General features: G+C 38.4%; 1 protein-coding gene across 5 annotated transcripts in view; it reads left to right on the forward strand.

Moving 5' to 3' along the window:
• The window catches only part of LOC126284164 (DNA-binding protein Ets97D-like), a 74,143-nt gene that overhangs the window by 10,264 nt on the left and 45,398 nt on the right, over positions 1-18,481 (forward strand). The gene's annotated exons all lie outside the window — the stretch shown is intronic.

An 18,481-nucleotide genomic window follows, 5' to 3' on the forward strand; every position in this document is an offset into this window, starting at 1 on the left:
ATGTTAAGAAAGTAAAAGCGTTTAATTCTTACTGCACTGTTACATTAGTTTGGTGAATCTCTTAGTAATTACTGTTTATTAGGATGTCATAGACTAAATAAAGTGTAAAGAGACAAAAAATGATAAGAACAAAATTAAATGGTTTTGTGCAGGCGGTGAGGTTTAAACTGGAAACTACTTACTTCTGCGATGATTATGTGACAATTGCAATATACATTACCATCTTGCGACGTGAAAGTATTTAGATAGCCAAATAGAGCCTCTATAACTTGTTATGAGTGACTGTACCTATCTCTTGTGTCAAAAGGGGGTCAAGGTGGGGGGGTGACCCTCCTATAATTATTTTTTAAATAAAATTTACATATGATAGATAAAAATTATCTTTGAGAAGTATAATACAAATTTTGCCTTGTGATGTACCTAGGGTTTATTCCGCCATTTGAATGAAATCTTGACACTTTGTAACACTTCATTCTTAACTAGGCATTGTTGCAACCTCCTTTTCTTCTTCCTCCTCCTCCTCCTCCTCCTCCTCCTTTTCCTTTTCGGTTCCTTCTTTTTCTTTATTCTCTTATTCTTACGTATAGTGTTATGATTATGGTGTTTAGCCAGTAGCCAAATAATTGCACGTAGTACTTATAGAATCTTATTGTTTAATGTTCAAATACATGTATGTGGAACAATAGTTGAAACAGCTGATTGATTGTGAATTATTTAAGTAGCTGTGTGTCCAGTCATCCAAGTTGTTCCATTCTTTTTGGCTTGTAGGTTATCACAGATTTTGTGGCCTCATTATTTCCGTTCTGTCAGTGTAGGTTGGGTTTGTACGATCTGTGATGTCAGTTTCTTTCTGATATAAGACCAGATCTCAGATGGGATACCACAGATGAACTTGTGAGTTAATGTATCAACAAGACCAAATGTTTCACATATGAAAGTAGTTCCGATGTGCATGTTGTATAATTTTTTGTTAGTTGCTATTTTCTTGTTGGTGATCATAAATCACATGACTTTAATATTGGATGATAGAACACTGCTGTGCAAATTCCTCCTGATAATATTCCCATCTATCTGAAGATAGTTTTTCTGTAGCAGATTTTTCTTGCTGTTCTTCATAAAAAATCTTTGAGTTGTTTCTTCATTAAGAAATGCTGCAGATTACAGTTCTAGAGCATACTATTGAACATGAAAAAATATGACTTAACATGTGTTAACAATATTATGAAAAGGAAAGTTGCTACTTGCCATATAGCAGAAATGCTATTATAGATCTCGCTATATGATGAGTAGCAAGTTTCCTTTTCATAATATTGTTACATTTCATTTTGGATTTTCCATTGTTTATCATTTGTTAAGGTTCTTGGTACCATTGTTATGTCGACCCATTGCCTCACATCTGTTAATCAAGATCTTTGTAATACTGTGGTTCCCATTGCCTGTACATTTGTGAATGTGGCTGATCAGGAAAGACGTGTATTTTTGTCTTGCATTTGTCAAGTTTAGAGCACCCCTCATGATTTTCGGTGCTAAAGTGTCACTACACACTTCAAAAACATTTCCCATCACAGTAAACCAGTGTAGCACTCGTTGGATGTTACCTGCTATGGTGACAGGTGCTGGAAGTATTTGTGGCAAGTAATGTTACTTGTTGTTGTGGTTTTTACTGTTTGCATTTTTTTAACTGTTCAGCTGCCTGCCACAGTACAGTTTGATATGAAATTTAATTTTGTTTCTGCCCAATTCCTTGCCGACATCTTGTCAGGTATGCTTCAAACTGTCTATTGAGGGTTTTGCGACAACTGCTTGGTTGACACCAGTAATAAAGACCTGTGTCACTGATGCCACTACAGAGTAGTAGTAGGGAAGTTTCGAGACATGGAGTCTGACAGACTTGCCCTTCCATTTTAACCTCCTCCAACATTTCTCTCTTTCTTTCTGGAGAAAGCCTTTAATAGTTCAAAAAACTAGGATATTTCCTGTCTTTTACATGTGTCAGTTGGTAATACTAAACATTTTACCTCACAAAGGCGTGTACTGACCAGCCATTCTGTCTCATAATTTTGTAAAACAGTCAACATATTTATTACATAAAAAGCTCTTGAATATTTTCTCCATAGTCAGTATTTTTCAAATTTGAAATTATAGACAAATAGGAGAAGATTTGTTGAATCAGGAAACATTTTCTACTCAAATTACTCTAGTTTTATTATTAGAATATGTGGTTTATGTTTTGAAAAAAAAAAGGATCCTTCTATTTTTTTTAAAAAAAAAATGAATAATTGTATTTTATCACCACTCACAAGGTGGTTTTCATATCCAAAGTGATGTGCTATTGTTATATTATTGCTGCTTAATTATTAAATAAAAATTACACTGTGAGGAGTGCCAAGAATTGTGGCACTACCTGTTGAACTGAAATATCTGCTTCTGTGCCCATTGGAATGACCCCATGTTCCACTGCTTTTTGTTTCTGAAGAATGACAAATACCTATAAGGAAATATTAGGAAAACATTATTATGTAAAAAAATACTCGGAACACAACTGTGAAATTACAGCCACTCTTGTTCAATGTTGTAAATTGAGCATTCTGTGCAAGTATCGTATGTGAGAACTGTCCTAGAAAATAGTTTGTCCCTTTAGAGGAGATGCTAGTGGATCATGACACCCAACCATCATCATCCTTCCTCTTTCTGTTGACTGATAGACAGCTGTTACAGTTGAGTGGGTGATATGGAGCACCCTCTCCATTTGTGTGTTCTTCAAACTGTAGAATATTTGCCATGTGCTTATTTTAGCATACCTGACTCAGCTACCCAATTTTTTACATTATAGAGGACAGAGCACCATTATTACAGGCTGAATCTGGATTTTGTTTGTGATTATATAGGATGTATTAAATCTAGAAGTAAAAAACAATCATAATGCCATTTCTGTGGTAGGAATCTTTTGTGCCAAAATTTTGTTGATAATGCTGCATAAACTGAGTGGCGATTTATCTGAAAGACCTGGAATTCTCTGGGAAATTGATTTTTATGAAGAAAAGCTGCTAAAATCTCAGGAAATTATGGATAATTGTGCAGACATGTCTGGTGATTGATTGGTGTAGAATGTAAAATCATTTTTAACAAATCACTCTGTGAATATCTGTTGAGGGAAAGAATTGCTTGTGGAAACATGCATAAAGGAAGATGTAAGCAGGGCATTCAGTTTTCGTTATATATTTGTTTCCCAGTTATGGTCTTGTGATTCTCCATTATTGTCCATTGGTTCCCTGGCTGTCAGGTTAGGTTTTGAATGGTTCATTTCAAATTCGAAGGCTGTGTCAAAATTTGACACACAAATGTGATCCTCCTTCACACAAAAGCAAAGGTGGTTTTTTAGAATTAATTTCTTTGTGAATATGGACACATTTAAACATACATGTAATTTTGCTTATTATTGAATTATTCTCTCTGTTTGTTGTTTTTACTTATTTATTTTACTAATTTCAATACAAAATGATACTGCTTTTAAGAATGTTTGTCAAGATTGTTGGTTGGGTTACAATGTTTTAAATATTTCATTAACTCTCATTTCTGGAAGGGAGAGCTATTGTGACAGTATACAACAGCTGACAGATACTGATTGTTTTGTTTAGGTAATTATGTAATATACTCTTAAGACAAAAAAAAGATGTACCATGAAGGAATTATCTGAGTGGGACGGGAATCGGTAGATGCGATGTGATGTGCATGTGCAGACAAACAAATGATCACAGTTTCAGAAAAATTGGATAATTTATTCAAGAAAAAGAACTTCGCAGATTGACCAAGTCAATAATACGTTGGTCCACCTCTAGACCTTATGCAAGCCGTTATTCGGCTTGGCATTGGTTGACGGAGCTGAGGGATGTTGTTGTTGTTGTTGTGGTCTTCAGTCCTGAGACTGGTTTGATGCAACTCTGCATGCTACTCTATCCTGTGCAAGCTTCTTCATCTCCCAGAACCTACTGCAACCTACATCCTTCCGAATCTGCTTAGAGTATTCATCTCTTGGTTTCCCTCTACGATTTTTACCCTCCAATGCTAAATTGGTGATCCCTTGGAGCCTCAGTACATGTTCTACCTACCGATCCCTTCTTCTGGTCAAGTTGTGCCACAAACTACTCTTCTCCTCAATCCTATTCAATACTTCCTCATTAGTTATCTGATCTACCCATCTAATCTTCAGCATTCTTCTGTAGCACCACATTTCGAAAGCTTCTATTCCCTTCTTGTCCAAACTATTTAGCGTCCATGTTTCACTTCCATACATGGCTACACTCCATACAAATACTTTCAGAAATGACTTCCTGACACTTAAATCTATACTCGATGTTAACAAATTTCTCTTCTTCAGAAACACTTTCCTTGCCATTGCCAGTCTACATTTGATATCCTCTCTACTTTGACCATCATCAGTTATTTTGCTCCCCAAATAGCAAACCTCTTTTACTCGAGGTCGGCTTCTACTAGTTTTTCCATTCGTCTGTAAAGAATTCGTGTTAGTATTTTGCAGCTGTGGCTTATTAAACTGATTGTTAGGTAATTTTCACATCTGTCAACACCTGCTTTCTTTGGGATTGGAATTATTATATTCTTCTTGAAGTCTGAGGGTATTTTGCATGTTTCATACATCTTGCTCACCATTTGGTAGAGTTTTGTCATGACTAGCTCTCCCAAGGCCGTCAGTACTTCTAATGGAATGTTGTCTACTCTGGGGGCCTTGTTTTGACTCAGGTGTTTCAGTGCTCTGTCAAACTCTTCACGCAATATCATATCTCCCATTTCATATTCATTCACATCCTCTTCCATTTCCATTATATTGTTCTCAAGTACATCGCCCTTGCATAGACCCTCTATATACTCCTTTCTGCTTTTCTGTCTTTGCTTAGAACTGGGTTTCCATCTGAGCTCTTTATGTTCATACAAGTGGTTCTCTTATCTCCAAAGGTCTCTTTAATTTTCCTGTAGGCAGTATCTATCTTACCCCTAGTGAGATAAGCCTCCACATCCTTACATTTGTCCTCTAGCCATGCCTGCTTAGCCATTTTACACTTCCTGTCGATCTCATTTTTGTATTCCTTTTTGCCTGCTTCATTTACTGCATTTTTATATTTTCTCCTTTCATCAATTAAATTCAATATTTCTTCTGTTACCCAAGGATTTCTACTAGCCCTCGTCTTTTTACCGACTTGATCCTCTGCTGCCTTCACTACTTCATCCCTCAAAGCTACCCATTCTTCTTCTACTGTATTTCTTTCCCTCATTCCTGTCAATTGTTCCCTTATGCTCTCCCTGAAACTCTGTACAACCTCTGGTTTAGTCAGTTTATCCAGGTCCCATCTCCTTAAATTCCCACCTTTTTGCAGTTTCTTCAGTTTTAATCTACCAATAGATTGTGGTCAGAGTCCACATCTGCCCCTGGAAATGTCTTACAGTTTAAAACCTGGTTCCTAAATCTCTGTCTTACCATTATATAATCTATCTGATACCTTCTAGTATCTCCAGGCTTCTTCCATGCATACAGCCTTCTTTTATGATTCTTGAACCAAGTGTTACCTATGATTAAGTTGTGCTCTGTGCAAAATTCTACCAGGCGGCTTCCTCTTTCATTTCTTAGCCCCAATCCATATTCACCTATTATGTTTCCTTCTTTCCCTTTTCCTACTACCGAATTCCAGTCACCCATGACTATTAAATTTTCGTCTCCCTTCACTACCTGAATAATTTCTTTTATCTCATCATACATTTCTTCAATTTCTTCATCATCTGCAGAGCTAGTTGGCATATACACTGGTACTACTGTAGTAGGTGTGGGCTTCGTATGTATCTTTGCCACAATAATGCATTCACTATGCTGTTTGTAGTATCTTACCCACATTCCTATTTTCCTTTTCATTATTAAACCTACTCCTGCATTACCCCTATTTGATTTTTTGTTTATAACCCTGTAGTCACCTGAGGGATATTGCACCAAATTATGTCCGATTGGCTCATTAGGTCCTGAAAAATGTGAGGCTGTGTGAGGGCCCTTCGCATAACGCTCCAAACATTCTCAATTGGGGAGAGAGCCTGTAACCTTGCTGTCTTTGTGCCTGCCAATGTTACCTTGACCAGCAATGTCACCGAATCTCTTCCTAATTGAGAACATTTGGAGGACAATGGGCAGGGCCCTCCAACCAGATCAGGATTTTAGCAATCTAACATGCCAGTTGGACAGAATTTGGTATGGTATCCCATAGGAGGATGTCCAACAACTCTATCAATCAATGCCAAGCAGAATAAGGACCAGAGGTTGACCAACATGTTATTGACTTGCTCAATTAGTGAAGCTCTTTCTCTTAATAAATCATCAAATTTTATTGAAACTTTAATCCATTGTTGGTCTTTGCATGTACACCATATCTACTGATTTCTGTCCCATAGTGCACAGTTTTTTCTCTCTCTTAGGGTGTACAAATGATTTATTAGGTTTCGAATGAATGTATTTCACAAAGTATTACATAAAAATATTGATTGATACCTTGTATGAAAAAGCACATTTTCAAGTTTCTTACACATCATTACAAATGTTCTATGTGCTCTCCTTGTGTTATACAACACAAATCTATGCAGTGGTTAAGCTCAGCCCATACATGTTTGAGCATGTCCCTGTCAGTGTTCGCCAGCGCATCAGTGATGTGATTCTGGAGTTCAGCCAGTGTTGTTGCAAAAGATGATATGTACACATTGTTTTTCGCATATGCCCGAAGAAAAAAAATCACAAACAGGAGACCTTGGTGGCCATATGAAGAGTACCAAATCTCCTTGAGCACATTGCGTAACCCATATGTTTGGATGTTCCTTGTTCAGGTGGCATGCATTTCTCTACACCAGTGAGGTGGAACTCCATATTGTTGGCATATGAAGTGAGGGTTATCGGCTACTAGTCTTGGTAACAACCAGTCCTGTAACATGTTTACATACATCATACCTGTCATAGTTTCCCAGAAAAAGTGGGACCCATAAACATTGCTATGTGACACAGCACAGAAGACATTACCCTTTGGAGACTCTTTCGGTTTGCACTGTAACACTGGGATTTTCTGTGCCCCATATGGAAACACTGTGATGGAGGTCAGCCAATGTTGTTGGAAAACACATTGTCTTTTGTGTATCCCCAAAGAAAAAAATCACCAATGGGAGATCTTGGGGGGCCACCTGAAGTGTGCCAAATCATCCTGAGCACATCGACCAACCCAGTTCACCATTTAGGTGGAATGTCACCTCATCACTGAACATGAGTCGGCCGTAAATTCGTCATCATCCATTGCTTTTGGAAACATTCACAAAATTTGTGTCTGATGGTGCGTTAGTTTGGCTACAAATGTTACAACAGCTGTATGGGATACAGTTTCCGACGTAATCGCGTCCACAAAATCTTCCACACAGTTGGCTGAGGAATGCCCAGTTCGTGACTTACACAACTTGTGGATTTCTTTGAACTATGAAAAACACATCTCGAATGCTCCTCACTGTATCATTAGTGACAGTTGGTCGCTCAAAGCTTTTCCCTTCACAGAGGCAGCCTATGTACTTGAACTGTCGATACCATCACATAATGCTTTGATAGGTTAGTGGCTGTATGTTGTACTGCCTTTGCAATGCATTGTGGACAGTAGTGATGGATTCTGTCTTCTAATACTGCAACACACAAAATGCTTTCTGTTGATTAGTCACCATTTTGCAAACTATCATCACCCTGCCTGTTGATGAGTCAAAATGAAACCTGCAATGACATAAACAAAACTTTAAAAGTACGCTCTTTTGATTGGTTATTAGTGCACATGGGTGAGCAATATATATTTGAAGCTATAAGACATTAAAACATGATGAACTCTTTTGTAATCACCCTGTATATCACATTACCCTCAGCTGCGGCATAACTCTTTCTGTTTAGCCTTATTGTTTTAGTTACCATTCTTATAGTATATTTTCACATAAACTATTCCTTATTATTGATTAAGCACTCACTTGACAAAATAGATGCACATTGCACTGGCATTATAAACAGTATACATTGAAGTGAAATGTTGTCAAGCAAATGTGATTTGTGGAAATTATAACCCGTCACCCTCTTGGGTCGATGGTAATGTATAATAATAAAATGTTTTGCCATCACCTATTTTCTCCCCTTGCATTGGTTGGGTGCTGAGAGTGAGTGTGGATTTTCTTCTGAACTACTGAAATAACGTGGAAGAATTCCATGTTGACCTCCTGTATTAACTCTTCTTAATGCAATAACTCATTACTTCCATTCTCAATAATGTTCAGTCTTCAAAATACGTTACTATGACAGACAGATCCTTATATCATCTTAATTCAGACAAGAATCAACTGACTATTTATTAGAGTTTTACTTGTCACATAATTTACGCCATTGCCATGATAACTCTTTTCTCTGTTGCTGCAAAATACCTCAAAGCCTGGGCATGAAGGAACAAGTGGTCCCGCAGTAAAACCACTTGCAATTCATTAAATAAAAATTAACATAACACCATGTAATTCTCTCTTATGTCATTCATATAACTTTCATTCATGTCCACAAACTTATACAAGAGCATGGCTCTCCTGATTATTAACAATATTAGAACATTCTTTCGCCACTTTTTATTTCTAGATGCCTTCTGTACAGAGCACTTATTCAAGTTTTTTTTTTATTTAAATGTGTTTTACAATGCATCTCACAAACACTTCCTTTTGAATAAATCTGTGAATTCTTCATTTTGTCATTAAGATACAGACTTCCTTTAGCTTGGATATGCTGTAATGCACACCCACTTCTCTTTTTTTTAAAGAAAGGCATAATTCTTTTAACAATTTGTATCTTTTTATCTTGTTCCTGTTCTATATATGTTTAATTAGATTGACATCTTATATAGATAGTCTATGTTACTTTTAAACTCTCATCTTTTTTACTTTGTTTTATTTTATACAATACTTAATGTGTAATGTTACTGCGAAATCTGTGAAGAGCCTATACTTAGCTTACTTTATATTTGTTCTATTCTTAAACAGTTATGAGTATAGTTTCCTCTTTTATCAAACTATAGGTTCCTTTACTATTGTTGTGATACCCTTGACAGACATTTGAAGAGCAGTTAACAAGTCCATTTTACTTTTATACTTAATAGTTACCATGAATGTGTAGTTTCTTTTTTTTCTAAATGCTATAACCATAGTTATGTTTTGTAAGTTTACTAAACACCCACACATAGGTTACATATATTCCTTTTACAAATATTTGGGTCTGTCAACTCAAGGGCTACATGGTGCAAGTAATGATAACCTGTTATTGCCAACTGCAAATCACAGGTATCAGTTATGTCAAGCATACATGGAAATGTGTCTGTCATAAATCAGCACTATACAGGTAAGTCTCTTTATACTCTGCCAATTTGGAGAATTAATTGCAAATGGGAACTGCCATTCTCTTCCTCTGTGGGAAGATAATTCTCAGTTACCTAGCATCCTTATGATGCTTCGAATCCCACTCTCCTAAAGCAGTTTAGGTCATCCCTTCCATTGGTTCACCTAACCAAGTTGTAGGCCAACGTTTTATGGTTTCACCAACCTTTTCCTCTCCAACACATCAGCTGTATTAGGTATTATGCATTCCAGAAACTATCCCTTTGAAACCAAAAAATCCCTCCCACATAGCCTGGCCACCCAGGGACAGCATATCAGCAGTGACAAAAACTTCCTTGCTCAGTATGCTGAGGGCCTAACTGAGGCCTTCACAGACAGGCACTATCCCCCAGACCTCCTCTACAAACAGATCTCCCGTGCTATTACCCCTCACACTTCCAATCCTTCCATCACCCTCAATAACCAGCTGCAAAGGAGTGTCCCCTCCATCACCCAGTATCACTCTGGACTGGAACAGCTGAACCACATCCTTCGCTAGGGCTTTGATTACCTATCATCATGCCCTGAAATGAGGAACATTCTACCCAAGGAACTTCCCACCTCCTAAAATGGTGTTCCGTCAGCTACCAAACGTCCACAACGTCCTAGTCCATCCCTATGCCATTCCCAGCCCCAATCTTTTGCCTCTGTGGAAGGCCAAGGTACAAAACCTGCCCAATCCATCCACCCAGCGCTTCCTATTCCAGTCCTGTCAGAGATTTATCCTACCCCATCAGGGGCCAGGCTACCTGTGAAAGCGGATACGTCATTTACTAGCTCTGCTGCAATTACTGCACAGCTTTTTATATATGTATGACTACCAACCAGCTGTCCACCAAGATGAACAGCCACTGCCAGACTGTGGCCAGGAGCAAAGTAGACCACCTTGTGACACAACATGCAACTGAACATAACACACTTTATTTCAATGGCTGCTTCATTACCCGAGCCATCTGGATTCTTCCTTCCACCAACAGCGTTTCTGAACAGATGGGAGTTATCCTTACCACACATTCTCTGCTCCCATAATTACCCCGACCTCAGCCAATGGTAAAATACTGTCCCTACACCACCAACCCAACAGTTTTCACTCCATTTGTCCCATCATGCCCTCCTCATTCTGATCTCCCACTTTTTTTTTTATTTGCAGCTCTCTGCCAACACATCCACCCATCTTTCCCCACTCATGTCCTTTTCTACTCCTTCCCCCCCTCCCCTCCCCCACTCCACCCCACCCCCACATCCCTACCTCCCTGCCCCACTGCTTCCTGATAATGCACCTGTTGGCAGTCTAATCCCTGCACCACCCCACCTAAACACTACTGTTATTTCCTCCTCCCTGTCTCCTCTGGATTGCTGCTTGCATCTCACGTGATACTGCATTCCGACCTGAGACGGTGGAGTTGGTGGTCGTGTGTGCATGTGGTATGCTTGCTTGCTTGTGTGTGTGTAATGTAATGAAGTGTTTGGCCGAACGCTGTATGAGAGTATCTTTCAGTTGTGCCTGTCTGCAACATGGTGTGTCTTCTTTACGGTAAGTAGCGGTCTGTTTTTTCCTACATTGCCAATAATAATAAGGGAATTATCTTACCCTTTCCCATATGCATTTACGTGAAGAAATTTTTCCTTGGAGTTTTAACTTCCCTAAAGCTGATAAACTGACATTTTGAAGCTCTATACTTCCTTTTGTGTTTTTATAAACTTATAACCATCCCACTAACATACCTGTTGTCTCCTTCTCACAGTACAGTGCAATAAATCTCTAAGCCCATTCATTTCTATTCTGTCTCTACAGTTTACCCATTACTTTTCTAGCTTCAGATTAATAGTTATTATACTAATCTTGAATGTTTCCAAGCCATATACTGTTGTGTACATATTTTATATTTTGTATCTTCCTAACACATAGATATTGATCTTCTTCAATCCATTAAGGAGTCTACGAATATGAAGTAATTGCTATGTTTAATCTGTAGCCCCTATGGATTAACCATCTGCAATATGTAATTTATCAAGTTCAGAAAAACCTTAGAGACTAAATTTTTATGATGTATCTTCTCCTCATAGAGAATTCCCATAATGCGTATGTACAACCACCATAAATGTGGTACCTCAGCTTCCCTTTCTTGGTTAAAGACTCACATATTCACACTATTTGCATTTTAAAATAGATGACTATTCCACTCATTCATGGCCGCACTTTCAGTAAGGGTAACTATAGTCTTAGCATTATTTTATCGCTACGGCAGCAAAACAATTGACTCACCAAATGGCTGCTTTTTTGAGAATATCTTTGGCTTCCCCCTGACAACCATGCCTCCATCCTTGCTACCCTCCCTGTTGCTTCATAACCTGGGTTGTGAGTAACTAAATCCATTTTCCCTTCTTCCCTTTCTTTCCCCTCTCTCCTCCCTGATGAAGGAACATTTATTCCGAAAGCTAGGAACTTAAATTTTCGGTTGTTTTATGTGTTACTATCAGCTGTGTGTAGCTGAGGTAAGTACTGGCCAGCCCCTCTATCTCTTTGTTAGTATAGATATCATACATATGTCATTTTGAAGAGAAAGCTTGAAAGTTTCGTTTTCATGCATACCACCACAGCCTAGTTTGGCAATTTGCTGATACTCAGCACTAGTTGCAAACATAGCAAGTTCACGTGTGGAGTGAGCTTTCTGTGTGTTGGAATTTGACAAAAACAAGTGTGCTATAGCTGTTCAACTGATGTTTAGAACCAAGTATGGTAAGAAGACACCAGCAACGAAGGCCATTTACCACTGGCACAACAAATTCGTTCCATGTAAGTAGAACAGCTATATAAGTAGAACCTCCACTCATCCAGTACATTTCGGTAGTGTTAGAACTCAGTGCCACTTTGTACGGTAATAGCCAATCAGTATCCAATAACATTTTTAAATTTATATTTGACACTACCATTGGAGGTGTTCTCATTTAGGGTGTTCTCATTTCTTCTTTTATTTACATTCCTTTATTGCCGGTTAGTGGGTTCTTATTTCTAATTCTTTCGCCACTTTGCTCTGGAGTTTATATAGATACTGTGTTATTAACCCATGTTTGTTCTAGTGTTATATGTTTAGTTTGGTCTTCCCTTAATATTTTGTCTTCAAATCGCCACAAGTATTTGCACGCATGCATAAAAGCAATTAATTTTTCTGTCTGTGGACCTACTACGGCATTGTAATATCCTGGATTCTGGCTCCTGCTGCACAATATTTCATGTTTCCTGCTACAATTTTTAGATAAGCTCCCTTTCAGGGTCCTTGATTTTGGAAACTTATTGTGAATGGAAGTAATGATTTATTGTACAAAGAGTTAAAACATGACTACAGCATGGAATTTTTCTGAGTTGTTTTTGTGATTTGGAAGAAAATTCACACTCAACTGGGTTTCCTTTATTCATTGTTTGTTTAGACAAAGTTCACTGGTTCTGTGTAGTGCTGTCAAAATGCATTGATGTTATTTAAGTGGTATTTGTGTGTGTGTGTGTGTGTGTGTGTGTGTGTGTGTGTGTGTGTGTGTTGTTGCCTGTATTGATTGCCAGTAACTACACGCAGTATGGAAGACCTTTTACTAGAAACATTTAAAAAATTAGATGAGTTATCTAGCAGTATTAAAGCCACCAAAGAAGAGCTGACAGATACCTAGTATTAAAGACAGAGTTATCTATTAGTTTTAAAATCCAAGGGGAAGATGTATCTAATAGCATTAAAACTCATGGGGAAGATTTGTCTAATGGCATATAAATTCAATTTCAAGGGAAAAGTTTACAAAGAGCTGTATCATCTCTACCCAAGGAGTTACAATCTGCGATAATTAAAGAATGTGACTTAGCTGGGAATGAAGTTCGGGAGCAGTTTAAAGGTGTAACCAACGAAATGAGACAAATAAAAGATTTTGCTAAACATGAATTTGCAAGAGTCAATGAGCAAATCTCAGATGCGAAAGAACAAATAGAGGCATAAGAGCATAGTAACGAGTCTAATGGAGTATAAAGTACATTGAATGTATTGACTAGATCAGAGGAGTGGTTACAAGAATTAGTCAAAAAGAAAGTACCAGAAAGGGTTGCTGATGTTAATACTATACTTAATTCTGTGAGGACACTATAGAAAATCAAAGGAGTTTCAGAAGCTATGGGAGGAATTTCAAAAGCACTAAAACAGAACTTTAATCAAAGGAGTTTCAGAAGCTATGGGATGAATTACAAAGGCACTAAAACAGAACTTTGCAAAGGGCAGTCTGCTGGTAATACTAGTATTTTGGGAGATTTGTTAAAGGAACTCTAATTAGGAAATGCACTGGATTTCCCTAAACAGTTTCCAAAATTTAAACCAGATGGGGATTTGCATCCAACTTACAATGATGGTTTTTATATGAGTTTAGGGGGAAAAAATGTGCTTAAACACCCCCTCCCCCGTGTCCCCCTCCCATGGACCTTGCTGTTGGTGGGGAGGCTTGCGTGCCTCAGCGATACAGATGGCCGTACCGTAGGTGAAACCACAACAGAGGGGTATCTGTTGAGAGAACATACAAATGTGTGGTTCCTGAAGAGGGGCAGCAGCCTTTTCAGTAGTTGGAGGCAACAGTCTGGATGACTGATCTGGCCTTTTAATACTAACCAAAACGGCCTTGCTGTGTTGGTACTGCGAATGGCTGATAGCAAGGGGAAACTACAGCCGTAATTTTTCCCGAGGGCATGAAGCTTTACTGTATGATTAAATGATGGTGGCGTCCTCTTGGTTAAAATATTCCGGAGGTAAAATAGTCCCCCATTTGGGTCTCCGGGCAGGGACTACTCAGGAGGATGTCATTATCAGGAGAAAGAAAACTGGCATTCTGCGGATCGGAGTGTGGAATGTCAGATCCCTTAATCGGGCAGGTAGGTTAGAAAACTTAAAATGGGAAATGGATAGGTTAAAGTTAGATATAGTGGGAATTAGTGAAGTTCGGTGGCAGACAGAACAAGGTTTTTGGTCAGGTGAATACAGGGTTATAAATACAAAATCAAATAGGGGCAATGCAGGAGTAGGTTTAATAATAAATTTAAAAAAAATTGGATTGCGGGTAAGCTACTACAAACAGCATAGTGTATGCATTATTGTGGCCAAGATAGATATGAAGCCCACGTCTACTACAGTAGTACAAGATTATATGCCAACTAGCTCTGCAGATGACGAAGAAATTGGTGAAATGTATGATGAGATAAAAGAAATTATTCAGATAGTGAAGGGAGACGAAAATTTAATAGTCATGGGTGACTGGAATTTGACAGTAGGAAAAGGGAGAGAGTGAAACATAGTAGGTGAATATGGATTGAAAATAAGAAATGAAAGAGGAAGCCGTCTGTTAGAATTTTGCACAGAGCATAACTTAATCATAGCCAACACTTGGTTCAAGAATCATAAAAGAATGTTGTACACATGGCAGTACCCTGGAGATACTAGAAGGTATCAGATAGATTATATAATGGTAAGACAGAGATTTAGGAACCAGGTATTAAACTGTAAGACATTTCGAAGGGCAGATGTGGACTCTGACCACAATCTATTGAATATGAACTGTAGATTAAAACTGAAGACACTGCAAAAAGGTGGGAATTTAAGGAGATGGGACCTGGAGAAACTGATCAAACCAGAGGTACTACAGAGTTCCAGGGAGAGTATAAGGGAATAATTGTCACAAATGGGGGAAAGAAATACAATAGAAGAAGAATGGGTAGTTCTGAGGGATGAAGTAGTGAAGGCAGCACAGGATCAAGTAGGTAAAATGAGGAGGGCTACTTGAAACCCTTGGGTAACAGAAGAAATGTTGAATTTAATTGATGAAAGGAGAAAATATAAAAATGCAGTAAATGAAGCAGGCAAAAAGGAATACAAACGTCTCAAAAATGAGTTCGACAGGAAGTGCAAAATGGCTAAGCAGGTATGGCTATAGTACAAATGTAAGGATGTGGAGGCTTATCTCACTAGAGGTAAGATAGATACTGCCTACAGGAAAATTAAAGAGACCTTTGGAGAAAAGAGAACCACTTGTATGTATATCAAGAGCTCCGATGGAAACCCAGTTCTAAGCAAAGAAGGGAAACCAGAAAGGTGGAAGCAGTATATAGAGGGTCTATACAAGGGCGATGTACTTGAGGACAATTTCTGGAAATGGAAGAGAATGTAGATGAAGACAAAATGGGAGATAAAATACTGCGTCCGAGCGAGGTGGCGCAGTGGTTAGACACTGGACTCGCATTCGGCAGGACGACGGTTCAATCCCGCGCCCGGCCATCCTGATTTAGGTTTTCCGTGATTTCCCTAAATTGCTCCAGGCAAATGCCGGGATGGTTCCTTTCAAAGGGCACGGCCGACTTCCTTCCCCGCCCTTCCCTAATGCGATGAGACCGATGACCTCGCTGTCTGATCTCCTTCCCCAAAACAACCAACCAACCAATACTGCGTGAAGAGTTTGACAGAGCACTGAAACACCTGAGTCGAAACAAGACCCCGGGAGTAGAAAACATCCCATTAGAACTACTGACAGCCTTGGGAGAGCCAGTCCTGACAAAACTCCACCATCTGGTGAGCAAGATGTAGGAGACAGGTGAAATACCCTCAGACTTCAAGAAGAATGTAATAATTCCAATCCCAAAGAAAGCAGGTGTTGACACATGTGAAAATTACTTAACTATCAGTTTAATAAGTCACAGCTGCAAAATGCTAACACAAATTATTTACAGACGAATGGAAAAACTGGTAGAAGCTGACCTCGGTGAAGATCAGTTTGGATTCCGTAGAAATGTTGGAACATGTAAGGCAATACTGACCTTACGACTTGTCTTAGAAGAAAGATTAAGGAAAGGCAAACCTACGTTTCTAGCATTTGTAGACTTAGAGAAAGCTTTTGACAATGTTGACTGGAATACTCTCTTTCAAATTTTGAAGGTGGCAGGGGTAAAATACAGGGAGTGAAAGGCTATTTACAATTTGTACAGAAACAAGATGGCAGTTATAAGAGTCGAGGGACATAAAAACGAAGCAGTAGTTGGGAAGGGAGTGAGACAGGGTTGTAGCCTCTCCCCGATGTTATTCAATCTGTATATTGGGCAAGCAGTAAAGGAAACAAAAGAAAAATTTGGAGTAGGTATTAAAATCCAGGGAGAAGTAGTAAAAACTTTGAGGTTTGCCGATGACATTGTAATTCTGTCAGAGACAGCAAAGGACTTGGAAGAGCAGTTGAACGGAATGGACAGTGTCTTGAAAGGAGGATATAAGATGAACATCAACAAAAGCAAAACGAGGATAATGGAATGTAGTATAATTAAGTTGGGCGATGCTGAGGGAATTAGATTAGGAATTGAGACACTAAAATTAATAAAGGGGTTTTGCTATTTGGGGAGCAAAATAACTGATGATGGTTGAAGTAGAGGATATAAAATGTAGACTGGCAATGGCAAGGAAACCGTTTCTGAAGAAGAGAAATTTGTTAACATCGAGTATTGATTTAAGTGTCAGGAAGTTGTTTCTGAAAGTATTTGTATGGAGTGTAGCCATGTATGGAAGTGAAACATGGACGATAAATATTTTGTACAAGAAGAGAATAGAAGCAGATCACATAACTAATGAGGAGGTATTGAATAGAATTGGGGAGAAGAGGAGTTTATGGCACAACTTGACAAGAAGAAGGGACTGGTTGGTAGGACATGTTCTGAGGCATCAAGGGATCACAAATTTAGCATTGGAGGGCAGTGTGGAGGGTAAAAATGGTAGAGGGAGACCAAGAGATAAAGATACTAAACAGATTCAGAAGGATGTAGGTTGCAGTAGGTACTGGGAGATGAAGAAGCTTGCACAGGATAGAGTAGCATGCAGAGCTGCATCAAACCAGTCTCAGGACTGAAGACCACAACAATATGTGTTTAGAACCACATTTAGTGCTAGAATAGGATTGTTACTTGGATTCTGGTTAGGTCCAAGTTATACAGGCGTTGCAGTACTTACTTTCCTTTTGAAAATGTCTCCATTCAACATCTTAAGATCATTTGATAGCGACTTACAAAAAATAGCTCCTTAGACATCAGAGCTTTTTGCTGTTAACAATAACTTTTAGCAACATGATAATCTAGTTTATACCTCGTAACCTGGTTGTGAATTTATAAATTCCTTTCCACATTTGGACTCATAATGTTAGTTTTCTAGCAATTTATATATTTTGGATACATTTAAATACAGATAATTTCACCTTTTCACACTGACTGACCACAAGCATATAACAGTGCCATATGAAGAAAGAAACTCACTCACTGTCCCAATAGCAAGAACAGTTCTGCTGACTTTTTGTTTATAAGTGACACAGACTCACTATCAAACAGGTCAAGCACCAACTAAAAGTCTTTGAGAGAGAGTTTTCGCTGATAATGGTACCGATACTGAAATTTTATCATGTACAAAAACTCTTATGGCATATGCAACTGTGTGCTAAAAGAAAAGTTGTGCAAGTTTCTGTAAGAATGTTCTCAGATTAGTAGTATTGTCAATGATATTAAATATAAAAGGGACAAATTCAAATTCATGATTTTGTGTGGAATTGCATTGTTTTTTAACATGTTCCAGAAGAGTTAAAGAACTCATTTCACTATGAGATTGGTAATCCTGCGAATAAGGTAATTACCAAAAGATGGAAAGTGTCATAGAAATGCTTCAGTGGCAAATGTGCAAGAGAGGTTTCCTGCATCACAGTATGGTTTACTGCTAGAATTCTGTAAGCATAAATTGCTAGAAGAATCAACCAATGTGTTGCTTCCATGAATATAAAATTAGATATTGGGCTTATCAACAATATTTTTCCTGCAAACCATTTGCGACTGGAACAAGGAAAGGGGGGGAGGGGGTGGGACTGGTAGTGGTACACCAAGTACCATGTGCCACACACTATGTGGATGTAGTACTTGGATGTAGAAATAAGAAGGCGTGTCTTGATCCTAGGTTAAATTAGTGTGCCATCCACCTGT

This window comes from Schistocerca gregaria, chromosome 8, assembly GCF_023897955.1.
Source record: "Schistocerca gregaria isolate iqSchGreg1 chromosome 8, iqSchGreg1.2, whole genome shotgun sequence".
Taxonomy (NCBI): domain Eukaryota; kingdom Metazoa; phylum Arthropoda; class Insecta; order Orthoptera; family Acrididae; genus Schistocerca; species Schistocerca gregaria.